Source organism: Amblyomma maculatum, chromosome 6 (assembly GCF_055883805.1).
Source record: "Amblyomma maculatum isolate TAMU_Amacu chromosome 6, ASM5588380v1, whole genome shotgun sequence".
In the NCBI taxonomy this organism is placed as follows: Eukaryota; Metazoa; Arthropoda; class Arachnida; order Ixodida; family Ixodidae; genus Amblyomma; species Amblyomma maculatum.
This window is the reverse complement of record NC_139349.1, coordinates 140675707-140683329: the sequence shown is the minus strand read 5'-3', so window position 1 is coordinate 140683329 and position 7623 is coordinate 140675707. Positions and strand designations below refer to the sequence as shown.

The window sequence follows — 7623 nt, the reverse complement described above, 5'->3', positions numbered from 1 at the left end:
ACGCCAGAAACACATAAGAAAGCTTAAAGCTCAAATTGCCGAGTTCACCCAGAAAGCATCTGAGTACACGGCCCATCTGGTTGACTCCAGTTGGGTGTATAGATGCAACACGGCCGCGCGACAAATATCCAGCCGCAACACATGACGCCTCTTTCAAGCCCTAATCGACCCAACCCAAACACGAACCGCAACCCAGAAACATTTGCAGAGAGCCATGCATGCTTTCTCTGGCAACACGACTCAGCTGGAACAGAAACTCCGGGACCAGTATCTGCGTACAGCCCAAGACTTCCGTGGATCAGCATACTCTTATGCAGGTCGAGAGAACACAGAGCTGGATCAACGTTTCCGGCTCCATGATCTGCGGGCGGCTCTTGCCAAAATGAAATGGGGCACTGCCCCGGGAAGGGATAAGGTTACCTTATCTCCACCAACGGAAACAACAGGAGGATGCCCTTGAGGTCATCCTTCGATAATGTTTGAAGCGTGCCCTGGACTTCCCCATCACTATTTCAAACAGCAGTCTTATGACCCTTGGGATGGTGAATACTTTCTGGGAACTCCGGGAACGCACCTTCAAACGACTACATGCTTTTATCGCAAACGGAGACAGATCGCCATCTTCTTGCTCGCCTCCGCATCGATCACAGCACTCTCTTGGTTTCTCATCCCAGAATTGTGTGCTACCTATGCTAGCCAATATGTCACACGAAGATCATAATCTGCTTTGTCTGGCACGAGCGGAAGCCCTAGCCCGACTTTATGGCAACAAGACAGGTTTATACTACGTGGAAGCCTCCGGCCATCACCACGGGAGATGGTACACGGCCACTGTAGCTCACAAGAGCAAAACGATTAATGGCCTCGCCTTCAGAACCCACAGTACTACACACGCAGAAGAGGCGGCGATTGTTCTTGCGGCCTCACACTCCGATTCAGAATACATAATTACCGACTCGAGAGGGGCCTGTCGAAACTTCGAACAAGGCTGGACTTCCTTCCTAGTCTATCAAATCTACTTAATTTGCATACGGGATACGGATTCCGCGCACCGTTACCTTATATATAGGCCCCTGCTCATCAGGGTTCGGCCGGAAACGAGGAAGCAGACGCAGCAGCCGGCGCGCTCTCTCACCGGTCTGTTTTCTCCTCCCCACCCGATCAGGAACCCGATTTTAATCCGGTCTACACCTTCAAAGACATCACGATCCGTACTATCAAAATATCATCGCCTTTACCTTAACACATGTAAAGGCCTCAAAACGGGGGATGAGCGGCTCCTTCTCTGCTGTTTCACCAATACATTGCTGTGCCCGGCAGCCCTGAAACATTTTGACGCCACCTTTAGCGGCAGCTGCCCAGACTGTGGAGGGGTGTCTTCTCACGCTGGATAAGGACATCATCTGTCGGTCTTCAACGCTTAAGATTCTGTCGCGCGCGGCGCCTTAAACGAAGCGATGCTCTCGGTAGGCGCCATGTCAAAGCAAAACAGGTCACTGCCATGAAAACAACTTATTCAAAACGCTCAGAAATCGTATATTCGCGTTTCTGTTTGGAATACCACAGCTGCTGAAGCATGCGACCGCTGACCTCTTCATAACAGAATAAAGTTTGAAAGGCTTCTTTTTGCCTTCTGTATGCACGATAAAGTTGTTGACGTATTTCTTCTCTTTCTCCTTGCCTTATGCATTTATTTAGCAAATGCTGCCGGCCTCTATTACAGGCCTTAGGTAGGAATGAGGAGAGACATATTTACAAAACGAGAAGTACATTGCAACAGTAGCAAGCGAACAGTGTCAAACCCAGACCACAAAGCAAAGTACAATCTGGAGTAGAAAAGCAGAGAATTGACAGGATCGAACTTGGCAACGAATGGAGGCTTCGAACGTGGCCCAAAACAGGCATGCATGTCAGTCCTAAGCCCTGCCTGGAGAGCTTGTAAAAATAAATTCACAGATTCACAATTCTCAACACATGCGGGTAGACCTTTTCACTCAGCGACAGTATAGGGAAAGGACGAATATTTAAAAACGTTATTCTACATGTAAACGCGGCAACATTTTTATAATGACACGAGCGTGTAAGGCGGAGAGATATGGGTACAACTTAAATTTCTCCCTCTATTTTATTTTATTGGTGTAAAATAAGTAGAATAACCTTAATCTTTTGTGATGACGACGTATGTCCAGCCTGCAGTTTGCAGTAGGGTTGTTGAGGAAATGTTCCAACTGTAACTATTAAAGATAGACATGGCTGCTTTGAGATGGACACTTTCTTTTTTAAGGGAATGCTGACGTTTCATGTTAAACCTCGGTCGTGGTGTCTCAGTTGTAGGGCGCTCGACTGCTGAGTTCGAGAATGGGGAAGGTTAAATCGCAGCCGTTTCGCAAGGCACTCCTCTGCTAGGGGAATTTGACAGCACGTTAAACAACCCCAGGTCGTCAACGACACCGGAGCCCGACGCAACATAATCCGTCATAGCCGATGTCACTTAGGCGTGTTTGACACTTTTTTTTTTGCAGTGGAAGGCTTCTACGCACCTGCAAAATGGGCAGTGAGTAAATGTTGCTTTGGGAATTGCTCAAACGTATTAGAAACATATCTTCCCAGTACCTAATTGTTGCACTCAATATACCTAATACACCTACATCAACATACTTCACTTGTAGCCCATTAAAATCTCTTTTCGTCTGCGTGCTACTGCTGTCTCCCGCGCAGTCTCTTCGTTTCTGACAAGGGGAGTAAAGTAGCTTCATATGAGGTTAACTATCGATGTTTAGTTTGGGAATAAATACCTCCTTATAATCGGATGATAAGATGAACTTCATTTCTTTTGAAATTTGTTTATCCGGTACCTGCTTTGCAAGTCATCCTAGTATTTTGCTTCGTATAACATTGAGTCACCCTTGAATGATTACAGCGATAAAGAAATATTCAGCTTTCAAAATTCCTTACCAAATGATGACAGTGCCCATGCAGCGGTATTAAGATGGCTTCGCTACAACTGATTCGTAGCTTCCACTTTAACGTTATTGAAAATTAATTGCTGGTAGTCTTAAATTCCATCAAGTGTGTAAGCCTTCTCTTACACAGTGAAATGTATTGGCAGTGTAAAATTATAACAGTAATAATTTACAATTTCAAGACTACGCACACATGAGACATACTGTCACGTGGTGGTGATAAGGTCGATGACAAATGAAGAGTCGGTAATTGCACTTACTTAACTCTTTATTGGGCTGACTTACGCCCGCAAAAGAACTAAGCAACTCGGGGGCGGCGATAGCAACAAACGTGCTCGTCGATCGTCGAACAAAGAATGCCCGTCACACTCGTCAACGCTCAATTTAAAGGCTGCTCAGAACAATCTAGATAACGTCGCAAATTGCTACTAGCACAACCTCGTACATTGTAGGAACATACGCAAGTCATCGGAATTTCAAGACAGATCTCGAAGCATCGTTCGCGACAAAGAAAATTATAACGCGTCTTATCGCGACAACGAGCATGAACAAACAAGGCTACAGAATTGATATGCGTTATGGCACGTTCACACTGGCGGGAAACTTCCCGCAGCGGCGCAGTGTCGACGGCGCCGCTGCGTCGCAGCTCCTCGGAATGAAGCTCACACTACGCGCGTTTTTCCGCTGCGGTTGTCGTGGAATGCAGAGAGAGGAGGCGCTGAGGGAGTACCCTAACGAGTTGAGCGAGAACGCGATAGTCGCGTGACACCAGAGAAGACGGGAAAACGCGCTCTTTTCCCGCGTCGTCGTCTTGATCGTCTGCTAGCTTTTCTCCCGTCGCCCTTTTTGTCCGGAGGATGGCTGGTTCTAACGATGAGCTTTTGGCTACTGTCAACGTACTAATACTTGTTTGTTCGTTGCTTGTGCACCGTCGCCGTGCACGGAATGCGCGCAAGCGCCGATTTTGTTTGCGACCCATGTATCGCCGCCGAGATCAAGAAGGGCAGGCACGCCTTTTGTTGCCACGGATGCGAGCGGAAGACGAGGCCTACTTTCGCGAGTAAGTACTGTTTCTTGTGACGCATTCGTGAAGTCGGTGCTCGTCGTACGGGGTATAACTGACATAACACCTGTCCTCTTTTAGCTACCTTAGGATGCCTCCCAGCACCTTTGACACTTTGCTGGGCTTTGTCAAGCACAGCCTCGGCCGTCAGGTGACTCCATTTAGAGATCCGATTTCGGCCCACGATCGACTGGCAATTACAGTACGGTGAGTGTCCATGACGAATCTTATCCAATTAAAATGGTTGACAGCTTACCGCAGATGTATTTGCTGAACCTGCTCCGTATAATGTGGTGCGCTGTTAGTACCTTTCAATGCTGTAGAACTAGACACATTGTTTGTTTTAATTTTTAATTAGTTCGGTCTTCTTACATAAGGTACCGATCAGTTTATTGCTGCTCAATATCTCTATTATATATGTGATTGTTTTCCAGGTTTCTTGCAAATGGGGACACATTCCGCAGCTTGTTGTATAATTTTTTAATTGGCCGATCAACAGCTTCAGTCCTCATAAGAGAAACCACAGCTGCAATATGGAAGAATCGATGGGATAAATACATTCCTTTTGCTCAGACTGAGGTAGAATGGAGAAAGGTGAGAGAAACTATTTTTCTAAAAAAAATCTTTGGGAAACAAACATCTCTTTTCTCCAACAAACCGCAGAACGTGTTAAAACATTATATGCACATGTTGCCGTGACATGTAGTGCAAGTTGAATGGAATGGTCAGTGCTACACCCTGGAGTGCCTCCTTTACTTCATTCTTTTTGTGCTGTGATTACGCAGTGAAATCTCGCATCTTCAGATGTTTTTTTATATGGATTGTTTTGTTTTGCGAGACCTACGTGTAAATGTTTGAAACTCGTGAAATTATTTGTTTCATAAAGAAAATAGTTTCAGCCGAACAAACAGGAAGCAGAGATGAGGACGTTTATGTTTGCATAATTTTAATTGATTGATCATTATATGCACTATTCCCTCTCCCCACTTCTATAAAAATGTTTACTAAGCCAGCTACTGCTGCCAAATTTGTGTCTGTTTCAGATTGCATTGAACATGGGAAATTATTGGAATTTTCCAAATTGCATTGGAAGCCTTGACGGCAAGCATGTAAACATTGAATGCCCAAATAACTCTGGGTCAAGAAACATGATCTACAAAAAAACTTGCAGTCTTATCCTTTTGGCCTGCTGTGATGCACATTACAGGTAAAGTTATTACCTGCACTTGGTTTCAACTTATTTCTAGCCATGTACAGCTCGGTGCTTTGCTCTTTTGGTTGTAGCAACGGTAAACATTAATGTCAAAGCTGACTGAATGCTGTAAGAAATGCAGCAGCAGACAATGAGCATCTGCAGAGAAATATTTTACGACGGAGCGCTATGTAACAAAAACACGAGTCCTAGACACGTGCTGATAGCATGCATTTAATATTTTTAGCAATATCTGAGTAAAATATTCTCCTATAGTGGCGTCATTTATTTTGGAGAGGTGTAACGTAGTCTTTCTCACCTGCTATTATAGCACTCATTATTAGTTTAGTGATTTCCTTCTCTTATGACATTTGTTTCAGATTCACATATGTGGATCTTTGCCATTATGGTGGTGAAGGGGACTCAGGAATATTTTTACGTTCAAATTTGCTGAAAGATCTCACCAACAACTGGTGTGGTGTTCCAGCCCCCACCGCTGTCGGGTCGGCAGGTGACATTCCCTACGTTATTGTAGGTGATGAAGTCTTCCCTTTGAAGAGATTCCTCATGCGTCCCTATGCCCGTCGTGGTGAGCCTGTTTATGAATAGCATTATGCATTTTATAGCCAGTAATTTCCTGATGCTCACTACAGCTGGTCTTGTTGCCCAGGAGGTAATTCTGTTATTTGTTTTCCATTTTAGAGCAAATATCTGGGTGAAGTACCCTAGTCGAATGGGACCAAACAGCATTATGCTCATTTAAATAGACAGTTTTGCTTGTGATCTTTGAAGTCCACATTAAAATCTCTATTTTTTTGTCACAGTAACCAGCCACATATTTTTACTCAAAAGCAACGGTACTTGCAGTAATCAAACTAGGTTTTTTAAGTCAAATATAGAATGCAAGCCATCCTTACTGACACGATGCCTTTTTTAATGTGCCATCCAGAGCAGTAAGCATTTAGTCAAATGCAGCCATTATCCACTTTATTTTTCATTGTTCCTTTATGCTGTAGTGCTAAAATTTAAAATGATTTAAAGTGGCAAGTTGCTTTCTATTAATATGCCTCATGCTTTCATTTACAGACTTGCAGAAGCACAGATTAAGCCCATCTGGACGTGAGGAGTACCAGCAGGGAGCTACTTTTAATGATTGTTTAAGCCGGGCTCGCCGGGCATTGAAAATTCGTTTGGAATTATGGCGGCAGGATGGCGAATATTAAGGAGGCCCTTTAGAGCATCAGACGGAACGACGGAAAATATCTGCAAGGCATTTGTTGTGCTGCATAACTTCATGATGTCGGAGAGCGCATTGGCACGATCTGCCTACAGCCCACCTGGCTATGCCGACAGTGAGGACTGGCAGGGAAATGAGACTGCTGGCTTATGGAGGACAGACGGCAATCACCTTCCAGGACTGAGAGAAATAAGTAGACAAGGCTGCCACTCTGCAAGGTTAATAGGGAAAGCCTATGTCAATCAACATTTTTATGCAGTGTATCTCGATGTTGTGTGTCCGATATATGGATGTGCGTGACAGACTGGCACAATATTTTGTCACGGATAGCAAAGTTCCATGGCAAGAAAGGATTTGCAACCGTGCAGGACGGAAGGTAAAACAAGCAGGATAATGCTGTATCTGCTCTAAAAGATATTCTTTAAAATTAATGCAGGCATCATACTCTTGAATTCAAACAATTGTTAGCTTTATTTCCCTTCAAAATTCTAGACTTTCTTGCTCAACTTCGTACAAAATTTTAGATATCTTAAATATAGCTTCCGATCGCTGCCTTGGTGTTAGAGCACGAAGCTTCGCAGTGACTAAACGGTCCGCGGCGTCACTGTCGTCGTCACATTCTTGTTCATTCTTTTGTTTTTTCCGTCATGCTAGCAAGACTGCCAGCACATCTGTCAAGGCTCGCCTTGACGCAGTCTTCAAAAGTGTCCGCTGTCTTTTTCTTCCTTCTGCAAAATGATGAAAACTGCATTGTTTCACACCATTTTTTTAATCTTTTATCTCAGGAAGTATGAAACTTGCAAGTACATACCGTGAAGGTGGCCCACCTGAAGGTGTTCCTTTGGACGGCCTTGAGAAGAAAAAGCACAAAAAGTTAATAAATGACTACATGACAAAGTTTGCTTGCTTGCTTGTCTACCTGGCTGGGGGTGTGTATCGGCCAAGTAGCTCAGTCTCAGCTGGTGCAGGGCTAAGAGGCGGCGGCCCCCAGTTTTGAGCCGTTGTAGGGCTAATAGACCCTGGAACCCTAGCTTGAGCAGGTGCTGGGCTGCGTGACAAACAATGCATTTCCATACTTTCTGATATATATCAATTACTGCAGGCAGTTCCTGCTAATGTCAGTAAAAAGGCTGGTAGATGCTTACCTTCTGTCGTCGGCATCTGAGTT

The 7623-nt window shown here is 44.6% G+C and overlaps 1 pseudogene; it reads left to right on the top strand.

Moving 5' to 3' along the window:
* Positions 1–5220: 5220 nt before the first annotated feature.
* Positions 5221–7341, top strand: LOC146186894 (uncharacterized; annotated as a pseudogene).
* Positions 7342–7623: the final 282 nt, after the last annotated feature.